Raw genomic sequence first — 14,088 nt, forward strand, 5'->3', positions numbered from 1 at the left:
GTCGCGAACTATTATGAGTACAGCGGGATAGGGAGCCATTCACACCGGTGCGTCACTCTCCCGCCTGCATGGCGGGATTGCTGCGAACCATTTTCAGTTCGCTGCATGCAGCGTTTTCTCGCGTCCCGCATTCATTGTGACAGTAGCAAAGACGACTGAACTGTTGATAGAGTGCGTTAAGAAACACCCAATGCTTTACGACATGAGTAATGTAAGGAAGAAGGATATGTTGTGGGATGCGATAGGAAAAGAACTGCGTATACCGTTCGTATACTTCCAGATACATGTAAGATGTATACTAAAACTATCTATACACTGCTGTTATGTATGTCAAAGAACTCTACAAATTTCTCACGATCAGCGAAGGCTACAGCGGGTGCTCGTCGTGAATCATTGTCAACATTTTTAAAGGATCCAAGTCCCGATTCCGGTGAATCTAAATCTTCTCAATATGCTGAATTTTCTCTCAGAAAATTGTGCAGAATGCACGGTGTTCTAATGATTAGCTTAGCTGTATCCACATGAACGTCCATAGGTCTGTAATATTCTCCATTTCTGTGCTAATATGCCGAAGGCATTTTCTATGACCCTTCTTGTTCTACACAGTCGATGGTTGTAATTTTCTTAGCGCTTGTCTCCTTTTGCTTGCCTGTATGGAAACGGTCTCATTACGTAACTTTTCAGAGGAAACGCTTCGTCCTCGATTATGACATAAGGCGCAGGCACGTTGTGTTCAGGAAGATTTTTGTCTTTCGAAACACCAAGAGCACCCACTTCTAACCGTTGTCCCATTACAGAGTTCTGGAAAATACCACCATCACTGCTTTTCTCGTAACTTCCGATATCTACACATAGGAACTTGTAATCTTGACCAGCAATTGATAAAAGTACAATAGAGGATTTCTCCAGGTAACAAAAATAATTTGATCCACTGTTCCTCGGATATTTTATAGTAACGTGCTTCCCATCGATACTACCAACACAGTTTGGGAATTGCTACATTCTGTAATATGCTTGAGCTGATTCTATCCATGTTTCGATAGATGGTTCTGGCATGTATATTCCTTGCATTCTGTCATAAAGAGCTCGGAAAACATTTCACACAACAGCACAAAATGTTGTGAATCCGACCCGGAAATTGTGACCAACTGTAGAATAGGAACCTCCAGTAGCTAGAAATCTGAAACAAAAATACATAGGGTGGAGTGGAATCTCGAAAATCCTAGCGTTATTTGAATTTTTATTTTCGTAAATTTAAAATGATTTGTCTAAAGCATTTCATTCCCTGCGTATTTCCGCCATGTCATCGTACTGTGGGTCCCCTCTACTGAGACCAAGTCCGGCTATTAAAGCAGTTTTATTGCTGGGCAACGCAGGGGCATGTCGACATGAACATAAACTAGTATGTGATGGAATTTGTGCTTTATTTTTGCCCTCTAACGTAAAAAGTTTGATACGACCTATAGATCATGCCGTTTTGGAATGTCTAAAAAGAAAGTATCGGCACCGTCTGCTACATTCACTCCTGGAAGCAACAAAACGTGAGGAAACCATCATGAACTTCCTCAAACAGGTAGCCATGAAGGAAGTAATGTATTGGACGAACTTCGTAGCGACCGCGGGATTGTTCGTTTCGCTCCCGCTTCTGCGTCCCACGTTGGTGTGTGCAGAAAGACGAACTTCGTAGCGACCGCGGGATTGTACGTTTCGCTCCCGCGTCCCGCGATGGTGTGTGCAAAAAGACGAACTTCGTAGCGACCGCGGGATTTACGTTTCGTTCCCGCGTCCCGCGATGGTGTGTGCAGAAAAACGAACTTCGCAGCGTCCGCGGGGTTGTAGGTTTCGCTCCCGCTCCCGCTTCCCGCGTCCTGCGTTGGTGTGTGCAGACCTTAAAGCTGAGCAGTTCTTTAATAAATAATGACTTAGAAAAATGATGTGCCAGGCCATATGCCTTCCTGGTACAATACAGCGGGATTAAGACTCGGCTGATAAGAGGTCGCTATCCCTGCACGTTCAGCAGGCAGTGATGTGCCAAACTTCTTTTCCTTTTAAGTTTAACATCAAAATATATCTCCTGCATATTTTTTCTAGTTCATGTACTGTATAGACTCCAATACTCTCAACTTACTTCTGTAGCAGTACCCCTGTAGTATCGTCTATCAAACCACCTCACGTCTCTATACCCCTGGGTGCAATTTATCCTCGTTTCCAACTCGTGACTGCTTAGTCGCCTCAGGTGCGTGCTTTTTTAAATCTTTCATCTCACAGACATACATTATCCCTGCCAACTTCTTCTCTTGCGTATTTTCTTTACCGAAGGCGTACAGGTAGATTATGTAAGAAGACGAGGAAACTCAACGTTGCAATCCCGAAACGTGTTAGTGAACTTCAGTCTTCCCTCTTTTCCTCGTCTCCGTTCCAATTATCTGGGTTCAGTACTAATCATAGTTTAACCCACTTTTACGGCCTTCCTGACGTCAACCCTATATACAGGGATGTATTCACTAATGCGTGTTTGTGTACTGGTTGGCAGTGTGCCGTGTTGTAAGTAGATGCAGATGTATATTTAGAAGATCACAAACACTCAGTTTCCGACGCAGAGGAATTAACTATAAGCAGTTAAAACTCTCGGCCCAACCGGGGATCGAATCGGGAGTCCTATGAATCGAAAGCCAGTACGCTGACCATTCAGTGAACGAGCAGGACTGTTAATGAATTTTAATATCTGTTCTAATTAATTACGAATGTAAAGAGGAGGATACAGCATCGTAGAATTTTTTTTTTTTTGCTAGGGGCTTTACGTCGCACCGACACAGTTAGGTCTTATGGCGACGATGGGATAGGAAAGGCCTAGGAGTTGGAAGGAAGCGGCCGTGGCCTTAATTAAGGTACAGCCCCAGCATTTGCCTGGTGTGAAAATGGGAAACCACGGAAAACCATTTTCAGGGCTGGCGATAGTGGGATTCGAACCTACTATCTGCCGGATGCAGGCTCACAGCCGCGCGCCTCTACGCGCACGACCAACTCGCCCGGTCATCGTAGAAATCAGTTAGTCTTTAATTAAAAGTAAGTTTTACGAAAAGATTGTTCGAAACACAAATTCCACCAAGAGCTCTCATTTTAGGAGCTTTCAATCAATCAATCAATCAATCAATCAATCAATCAATCAATCAATCAATGAACCAATCAATCATCAATGATCTGCATTCAGGGTGGTTGCCCAGGTGGCAGATTCCCTATCAACTGTTTACTTCATATTTACGTTTATTTATAATTGTTTACCGAGCTTTCTCTTAAATATTTTCAACGAACTTGGAAATTTATCGAACATTACCTTTGATGTTACTTCTGGATCCACAAGGTTGAGATTATGGAGAACTAGAAATCCTCAACTTGCTGATTGGATGCTACCAATTGAACATCTCCCCCCAGGACACGAGGAACATTGGTCTACGTGGAAATCGTTGAATAGGCTTCGCACTGGGGTTGGTAGATCAAGAACCAATATGGTAAAGTGGGGCTTTCCTGGCACATCCAGGCAATGCGAATGTGGTGAAGACCAAACCACAGCCCATTTCATGAACTGTAGTAAGTGTCCTTTAAGTTGCACAATAGAGGACTTGATGGCTGCAACACCTAATGCCCGTGATTTGGCAAAATTCTGGGCAGACACTATTTGATATGTATGTCATTAAGTACCATTATGCTATGCAAAATGTATGCTTCTGATACGAATAAATAAATAAAAACCTTTGATAATTTATTCCATTCCTTTACTCCTCGTCGTATAAGTGAATATTTGCCCCAATATGTCCTCTTTAATTCCAACTTTATCTTCATATTATGATCTTTCCTACTTTTAAAAGCTCCACTCTTCTACTTATGTCATTCCAGTCCAACTCACCGCTGACAGCTCGAAACATATCACATAGCCGAGCATCTCGTCTCCTTACTCCCAAGTCTTCTCAGCCCAAAGTTTGCAACATTGCAGTGGCGGTTCGTGCATGAAGGGCTTTTGGGCGCCGCCCCACCTTCTTTTCAAAAACATATAACGTTATTTCACTCTGCAAATGATTACATAAATAGATGGCCAAATGTAGCGAAGTCGATCTTATGTGGGGTTATACAATACAATGTTATCTTTATTGTTTCAGCTGTAAATATTTTGCTTTCGTATTTTCAAGAAAATGGCAAAGGCTTTCAGGCCGTGGCTGCTCTTTAGTCGTGAGGCGGTCGGACTGTGACAGCAGAACCTTGAGTAGATCCCAGACATAGTAAGTGTGCGGGGTGCGGGAGGGGCCTGAAAGGACGATGTGGGGTTGTCAGGGATAAGAAGAGTACAGACGGGTGTAAGCGCTGAACAGCGGAGCCCTCAGCAACTTCACAAACCATTTTACAATGTACCTAACCTTTTTTCCCCACGTCTTATATTAATTCCAAAACAGTTTACAAAACAATGAATTCTATTATACTAACAATTTGAACAATACAGTTCTATGAAGAAGCTAAAATAAAGATTCAAAATGTAACCACAACGTGACGCCACTATTTTTAGGGTGGTCAAATTGTTAAATACGTTGTCATAATTTGAAATATGAGCAAGGAGAGAGAAATTCGGGAGCGGACTGTTTATTTGTTTTCATGAATGTTGCTATTACCACTTGTGAGTGTGATCAGTGAAACAGTGCAGTGCCATAGTCGGGATTGCATTAGCTGTTAGCCTGTTAATGTGTGTGCATAAATGCCATTGTAGTGTAGTTAATTAATTAAATTACTGTTGTAGTGCAAGCAGATTTCTATTCAGCCAGTGTCATCTTATTATTATTATTATTATTATTATTATTATTATTATTATTATTATTATTATTATTATTTATCTAAGTATCGTAGTGCTGGTTAGTGAAAACTGGACCGATTGGAGAGGGAAAAGAGATGGCGTACAGCTCTGTCAGAGTAAAATGTCACGAACTATCACTGTTTAGTAATACTACTCCTTTGTTGGAAATCGCCCAGAACAAATCGTGCTGCTTTCCTTTGATCTTTTCCAGTTCTCGTATGAAGTAGTCCTGGTGAGGGTCCCATACACTGGGTCCATTCTATAACTGCGGTCTTACCAGGGACTTATATGCCCTCTCCTTTACATCCTTACTACAACCCCCAAAGACTGGTAACTATTGAATTCCTAGCTGATGGCATTATTTCAACGTTTATTTCTGACTCCATCTTTTCTTTTCGAACTGTATTGGTCAATGTTTATTGTCTTCCGAACCTAACGGTATAATGCTTGAGATGCCTAGGGAGTCTTTCTTCTTCTTCTTCTTCTTCTTCTTCTTCTTCTTATTCCCTTTCTTCTTCTTCTTCTTCTTCACATCTTTCAAGGAGCATCCCTTTCGTTTACTGATTCCTCGAAGGGTCGAACCTCTCTCTCTCCTGCTGTAGTTAGAGTTGTGAACGGATTATTGTCTGATTGTATTTACACTTAAAACGGTAAACACTACCAGATACAAAGAACATTTTCAACACAACTAAGATGAAAGTATTTTATGTTAATATCTATTATTTTTATTCGAGCACCGACGATATTATACAGTTTCAACCTATTCAAACTTCAGACACGATTGCTTTAAGGTAAGACACCAAATCATGCTGAACTAGAGTTTAGGCATTGGCAATCGCTCGGGGGTGTTTGAAGAGTTACAGATATTTATACATTTATTCTCGATCTGCTTTCATTATTCACTTTTTTGCTGGATAACTGTAAGTATCCATCTTCATAATATTTTAGTTCCAGAAGTGGATCTATACTTGGGAAGCAGTTACGTTACAATGTTCCCATAGAGAGTATTCAGTAATAATAATAATAATAATAATAATAATAATAATAATAATAATAATAATGGCGTGTGGCCTCTGAAGAGGCCTCTTGTACGTCTTCCGAGTTGACGCCTTATAGGCGACCTGCGCGTCGGTGATGATGGGGCCCTACCTATGATGAATTCTAATGTTGTAGACAGCGCAAACACCAAGCCTTTAAGCCATCGGAATAAACCAATGGAGTTTAAAATCCCCGACCCGGTCGGGAATTGAACCCGTGACCCCTTGAACCAAACGCAAATAAGCTACCCATTTAGCCATGAAGCTGGGCATGACTGGCTTACATGACTTCTGGGAAACCGGACAATGGCTCGCATTGCACGACAATGCAGACAACGAAGTGGAATTTCTAGCAACAGGGAATGAGACTTATTTCACATCATTCATGTTCACCTGACATGTTATCACAGAATTTATTTCCCTTTCACCGATTAGGAAGTGTAATAACAGAGGACATGAGGTGAAAACTCGTATTGCGATTGCGAAGGAAGCATTTAATAAGAAGAGCAGACTTTTTTGTGGGGGCATGGATAGAGATTTGAGGAAGCGATTCGTGAAGTGCTTTGTATGGAGTGTGGCACTGTATGGAGCTGAGACTTGGACACTGAGAAAAGAAGACGAAAGAAGACTGGAAGCATTTGAGATGTGGATTTGGAGGAGAATGTAAAGTATACAATAGATAGACAAAGTAAAGAATGAAGAAGTCTTGAGAAGAGTTGGAGAAGAGAGAAATATATCTATTAAAAGTAATCAAGAAGAGAAAGCACAATTGGATTGGTCATTTGATGAGGAGCGATTGCTTGCTCATAGATGCTATAGAAGGAACGGTAAATGGGGAAAGACAAAGAGGACGGAGAAGATTTCAGATGCTGGACAGTATCAGGATAGAATACAAGTATGAGGAAACAAAGAGGGTGGCAGGAGACAGGATTGGGAGGAGCGCTGCCATGTGAAGACCTGCCATGTGGCAGAACACTGATGATGATGATGATGACCGATTGGAAATAAATCGGATAGAAATATGGTGTAAGCTATTTATGCTATCCATATGGCGGTTGAGCTGAAAGCAATGCAAGGAGTAGGTATCCCAGACTGCCACGAAACCAATAGCAGCAGTTTATCGATTGCGGAGGAGAAAGGAACAAGGAACATTAGTCAGTAAATTGAATATTTTATTTCTTTAAGTATCAGCCTTGAATCATTCATGGTAATGGATGTAAAATCTATGAATAGCGGTAATACTTGTTAAAAACTAATGAGCATGACTTAAGTCTCTTCTCCGTCCTAGCTCCAATACCAACAAAAGACTAATGCGTACGCAATACGAGTACTGCTAAACGGAACGGATTATTGCTTTCTTCATATTATCTGAATGGATCAGAACAGTTAGTGCTTTCCTTTGCAGTCTAATGATTGGTGGTCATCACTATTTTAAGAGGAAGTAAAAATAGGCAACCGGCCTCTCCTAACACTAATCAGAGAGAAAAATGGAAGAGGTCCAATCCCTCAATGAAAGACGGTATCAGCAAGAGAAAAGGAAGGGTCACAAAGGCCTTGAAAAGGAAAGCTCCCCCATGCCTCGCAATCCTAACACCGTCAGGTTTACACGGGAAGGTCAGACAGGAGAGACGAAAGTGAGGAGTCTGGAAAAGTAAGTGGAAACAATTCTAGACAGCTAGGGAACCGTGGTCATCATCCCACACTCCCTAGTTGGGAGCCCCTGGGTATCCCATTAAGCCGCCTCTCCCGTCATGCAGGGGGTACCGAGGACGTATTCACAACCCCACCCACAGTTGAAGATCTCTGATAAATTATTGATGCAATCTATTGATGCTTTCAGTACCTTTATGGTTGGGTGTGGGGATGTGAGAGGTGAAGTCCTGGATAGGTAGTGCTCATGGCATTAATTCAAGTCCAGCCCCGGCATTTGCATGGTGTGAAAATATGATACCTCGGAAAACTATGTTCAAAGCTTCTGATGGTAGGGTTTGAACCCACCATGGGAAAATATGCAAGCTTATAGCAACATGATCCGTATCGCATAGCTATTTGGTTACCTTCCACTCAAAATGGTAGTGGTCAACATTCAAACAACTTACGTAAAATATTATTTTGCTTACAAGTCGTTCTTACGTGTATTGTGGCAAGCTAAGTAGCGCAGTCTATTAGATGCTCTCTCCTTGTACTCCACGCGCCACACAATCAGCTGGCATTCAAGGAGAGAGAACCGAATCAAATAGACTTCCCAATTTGGGGAAAATTCTCAGCACTACTTCCTTTCCCACCCCGTCCCGCCTCTCCTCCCTCCATTTCTTATCAACACTATCACAAGTTTAAAGATATTTAATAATAATAATAATAATTTAGCGTAGGGATGTGGCGAACCCATCGCCCAATGGGAAACCACTGCAATCAGCCACCCGAGCATTGGCGGGAAAACCATAACTATTCGGGTTAGGAGGAAATGCCTGCCTGCAGCCGGAGAACATCTTGAGGCCCTCCAGGGCTAACAACCTTAGTTGTATCAGAATGAGCAGTTTGCTCCAAGCTAAGGTAAAGCTTATTAAGCATGATGGTAAAACAAAGACATGAAGTTAATACCAGAGGTGGCAACTTTTCAAATAAATCCACCGTCGCGGACAAGCGACGCATGCGTCCCGTTCGGGTTATGGGGAGGATGCAACATCATGCTAAAGACGAGTTGGAGCGTCTTGGAGATCTGAACAGTCACGAAAGCTGAAACCCATATCTAAGACTCCTTTTGGCAACGTTCATCATAAACAGTCTTGGTAAGATGAAACAGCTAACCAATGCGCTCCATGAAAATAAAATCGCAGTAATGGCTCTGAAAAGAACTCACTTCACTGATGAAGATACGTTTGAGTCAGAAGGGTATCGGTTCTTCAAGAGCAAATCCCATAGTGAGTAATGAAAAACGACCCTATCTTCGGTAGAGATTTTACTGTCAACACCAGAATCCTTAGGTCAGTCTCAAATTTCGAAGCTGTATTTATTTATTCGTGTCGGAGGTACCAATATATACAAGAAAGAGATACTGATATATGTACTGAATATGAAAAATGTACATGAACACATTAATCGTATATAGTCATAAAAGCGCTTGAATAATTTGCATATGGACTATAACAAATGGAAGAACATACATGAAAATAAAAAAGGAGAAATCAAGTATTACATGAAAATATCTACACTATATATACATTATTAGACAAGTTGTAACCAGTATTTGGCTACATTGATGGCATTGTTTCCAGCCAGTGCCAATTCCAACCCTGTACATGAACCTGGGCGTAGACGACAGTGCAAGAAATGCCTAGAAGTCTATTCCTCTCCATATTCGCACAATGCAGGTATGTTTGTTTGGTTTTGTTTTTGTTTTTGTTTTTTGGCAGGTTGCTTTACGTCGCTCCGACACAGATATGTCTTATGGCGACGATGGGACAGGAAAGGGCTAGGAGTGGGAAGGAAGCGTCCGTGGCCTTAACTAAGGCACAGCCCTAGCATTTGCCTGGTGTGAAAATGGGAAACCACGGAAAACCATCTTCAGGGCTGCCGACAGTGGGGTTCGAACCCACTATCTCCCGAATACTGGATACTGGCCGCACTTAAGCGACTGCAGCTATCGAGCTCGGTATTCACACAATGAGTCTCCACCATGCTCGATACCCCATTTCATAAGATTGTCATTAGATCTTGCAACGCCGGTCCGCAGTCTGTTTAACGACTTCCATATGCACCATCCCTCTTCGTGACTAGGTGGGAACGTTTCTTCAATTTCAACACGTTCCGGATGACCTGGGTACCTTTGTTTCCATAGCTTAACTCCGGCCTTTTCTGGGTCAGAATAAAGTGGAGCAGAAGTCTGTAGAAAACTCTTCCTGGACTTCAGTCGAGCTGGTGATGGCTGATGTTGATGAAGGGGACGGGCTGAGATGCTGCAAACATTTTGTCTCTCCATATTAGCCGCCACCTCACATCTAATATCAGGGGGGCTATACCTGCAAGTGAATACAACTTCTGTGCGGGTGTTGGTTGTACACAGCCTGTGATTAGCCTGCAGGTTTCATTCAAGGCAATGTCGACTTTCTTTGCGTGAGCTGATTTGTACCACACGGGACTAGCATATTCAGCAGCAGAGTAGCAGAGTGCTAGGGCAGTTGTCCTTACTGTCTGGGGATGGGCACCCCATCAAGAACCAGTTACCTTACGCAGTAGGCAGTTTCGTGCTGAAACTTTTGCCTTGAGTTTGGTGCAGTGTGTGGTGAAGGTCAGCGAACGATCCAGCTGTGCTCCAGCTCCATTCCTTTCCAATTCACACGCAGATTCCGCGGGGCTTCTTTGTTCTTTAAATAAAAGGCGCACGCATTAGTTTTCGATGGGTTTGGCTTGAGGTGATTTACCTCATAATAATCTGAGACTGAAGCTGTTAATGATAGGTTATGCCTACTAGCCCTGCGTTGTGCATACAAAACATATACACTAGTCAATGCACATGCTCCAACTAATGAACAAAACAAAAAAGACCTGGAAGACACACATAGATTCTGGAACCTCCCGGATGCCAGATTAGCGAAAATCCCGAAACACCACGTCAAGATCCTAATGGGATATTTTAATGCACAGGTAGGATGTGAACGAAAACACAGGAAAGTTGTTGGGCTTTACCCAACACACAAAAGAACCAACAAAAATGGAGCACGCCTCAATGAACTATGCGATAACCATAACCTCCAACTGATGTCAACACATTTTAGTCACTTACATAGAAAACAGACGGCATGGAGATGACCAAACAAAACAATGGAATAATTCCAAATAGACCATGTTGCTATATCTCGAAGATACAGTCCGGTAACGAGCGTTATCGTAAAAAAGGGAATAAACATATACACAGATCACTACGTATCAGTAATAAAGTTTCGGCCAATCCCTCTCAACAAAAAGAAAAACGAACCTACCATAATTCGCTTTGACACAAAAAAGCTCAGAGAATTCAAAAAACTTGTCCAACCTGTGGAAAAGACTGCAAAGGGAGTGGCTGAAATCAAGAAGAGAAAGAAGCACAGTGGTGGAACGGTAACTGCGAGAACACCTTAGGGGATCGTCTGAATGCCTGGAAAATGTATTACACCTCGAAAAGAGAAGAAGATTGGAAGATGTACAAAACACAACAAGTGCAAACAGCAAAAACAATATGCAGTGAGAAACACAAGTATGAAAATATATAACAAGATTTTCATAGAGGTGAGACCCGTGAATACTTCAGGAATTTTAAAAACAAGATACAAGGATACAAGGCGCCTCCCCCTTGTTTTCTAAGGGAAGATGGAACTCTTGCAGCATCAAATGAAGAAAACTGCGAAATCTTAGCTAAATATTTTAACGACCTTCTAAACTGTAAAAAACCAGCCAACCCCATCAAAACAAACAAACAAACCTGTGAGCCAAAACCTGCCATCTTCTCCACCAAATCGCAATGAAATCAAACGCCACATTAAGAGACTGAAAAATAACAAGAATCCTGCTGAAGACTCCATGATTGCGGAACTGTGGAAACACGACCCGGAAGAACTAATTGACATCCTACACCAAACCGTTGTAGATATATGGGAAAAAGAACCGGGAGATAATTAGGATTCTCACAGAAGACGGGAAGGAAGATAGGACTCCCTCAAACAATGTACAGGTTACAGTAGGTGTACAAGAGAGAGGGGAAGGAAAGGGAGGAGTTGTAGAAGACAGGTGGTCTAATGTTCTAAGGGGAAGGAGATTGCAGGCCAAGGGCTCTATTCAGGATCAGAATTCAGGACAGGTGTCTGTGCGAAATCGGTACGAGTCACTCCAGGTAGAACAACAGAGGGAAGATGAGGGACAGGGAACTGTTGCTGAGATGCGTGGAAGTAGGAGGAAGGGAAAAGGTAGGAAAGGGAAATGTAGAGTAGAGGATAGGAAAAGACAGGTGGAACAGGGTCATGGGAAGGAGAAAAGGGAGGAGGAAGTAGCTTCTGCAGCTATCAGGAAAGATAGGGCTGACCAGGAGGGGAGGGGATCAAATGAGGTGGGTAGGGTTGAGGCTCTGGTCATGGGGGATTCCATCGTTAGACACGTGGGGAAAGTGTGTGGAGGAAAGGGAACCAGGGTAGAATGTTATCCAGGAATTAGGTTGAGGCAGATGTTGAGGAAAGTAGAAGAGAGGGAGGAGGGGAAGGAGAAGGTGGTAGTGTTTCACGTTGGTACCAACAACGTAAGGCAAGCTGATATAAGTACCAACATAGTTGGAGATGTGTGGGATCTGGTAAATGCAGCACGGGTGAAGTTTAAGAAAGCGGAGATTGTTATTAGTGGAATACTGTGTAGGAGGGATACTGACTGGAGGGTGATTGGGGATTTAAATGAGACTATGGAGTGGTTATGTGGGAAACTGGGAGTGAAATTTCTAGATCCTAATGGGTGGGTAGGAGAAAGGGATCTGCGCTCGGATGGCCTTCATTTAAACCGCAGTGGTACGTATAAGTTAGGAAATTTGTTTGGAAGGGTAATAGGGAGGTACATTCAGGGAAACGGGATAGCCTAGCGATCGGTGATAAGGGAACAGGGAACTGGAAATCAAGTAGGGATGACATAAAATTGTTAGTGTTGAACTGTAGAAGTATTGTAAAGAAAGGAATAGAATTAAGTAATTTAATAGATATATATTTACCAGATATTGTAATAGGAGTTGAATCATGGCTGAGAAATGATATAATGGATGCAGAAATTTTCTCACGGCACTGGAGTGTGTATCGTAGAGATAGGATAGGAAAGGTGGGAGGGGGAGTGTTCATTCTGGTGAAAGAAGAATTTGTAAGCTACGAAAAAGTTAAAGATGAGACACACGAAATTCTAGGTGTAAGGCTCATTTCTAAAGATAATAGGCAACTTGATATATTTGGAGTGTACAGATCGGGAAAGGGTAGCACTGATGCGGATTCGGAATTATTTGATAGGATAGTCAGCTATGTGGGAAACGACAAGGAACGAAATGTGATTGTAGCGGGAGATCTGAATTTGCCAGATGTCAATTGGGAAGGAAATGCGAACGACAGGAAGCATGACCAACAAATGGCAAATAAGTTAATATGGGAAGGACAGCTGATTCAGAAAGTGATGGAACCAACCAGAGGGAAAAATATTTTGGATGTGGTGCTGATAAAACCAGATGAGCTCTATAGGGAAACTGAAGTAATAGATGGTATTAGTGATCATGAAGCTGTTTTTGTGGTAGTTAAAAAAAAATGTGATAGAAAGGAAGGTCTTAAAAGTAGGACTGTTAGGCAGTACCATATGGCTGATAAAGCAGGTATGAGGCAGTTTCTAAAAAGTAACTATGATCGGTGGAAAACGGTAAATAAAAATGTAAACAGACTCTGGGATGGGTTTAAAGAAATTGTTGAGGAATGCGAAAACAGGTTTGTACCTTTAAGGGTGGTAAGGAATGGTAAAGACCCACCTTATTAGAGAAATAAAGAGACTAAAAGGAGGTGCAGACTGGAAAGAAATAGAGTTAGAAATGGCAGTGGAAGTAAGGAAAAATTGAAGGAACTTACTAGGAAATTGAATCTAGCAAAGAAGGCAGCTAAGGATAACATGATGGCAAGCATAATTGGCAGTCATACCTATTTTAGTGGAAAAAAATGGAAGGGTATGTATAGGTATTTTAAGGCAGAAACAGGTTCCAAGAAGGACATTCCAGGAATAATTAATGAACAAGGGGAGTGTGTATGTGAGGATCTTCAAAAGGCAGAAGTATTCAGTCAGCAGTATGTAAAGATGGTTGGTTACAAGGATAATGTCAAGATAGAGGAAGAGACTAAGGCCAAAGAAGTAATAAAATTTACGTATGATAATAATGACATTTACTACGAGATACAAAAGTTGAAAACTAGAAAAGCGGCTGGAATTGTTCAGATTTCTGGGGATATACTAAAGACAATGGGTTGGGATATAGTACCATATCTGAAGTACTTATTTGATTATTGTTTGGCCGAAGGAGCTATACCAGATGAATGGAGAGTTGCTATAGTAGCCCCTGTGTATAAAGGAAAGGGTGGTAGACATAAAGCTGAAAATTACAGGCCAGTAAGTTTGACATGCATTGTATGTAAGCTTTGGGAAGGCATTCTTTCTGAATATATTAGACATGTTTGTGAAATT

At 41.9% G+C, this 14,088-nt stretch overlaps 1 pseudogene; it reads right to left on the reverse strand.

The window, feature by feature from the left end:
• Positions 1–446: 446 nt before the first annotated feature.
• The window catches only part of LOC137498951 (uncharacterized), a 30,368-nt pseudogene continuing 16,726 nt past the window's right edge, over positions 447–14,088 (reverse strand).

The sequence above is a fragment of the Anabrus simplex genome, chromosome 3 (assembly GCF_040414725.1).
Source record: "Anabrus simplex isolate iqAnaSimp1 chromosome 3, ASM4041472v1, whole genome shotgun sequence".
NCBI lineage: Eukaryota > Metazoa > Arthropoda > Insecta > Orthoptera > Tettigoniidae > Anabrus > Anabrus simplex.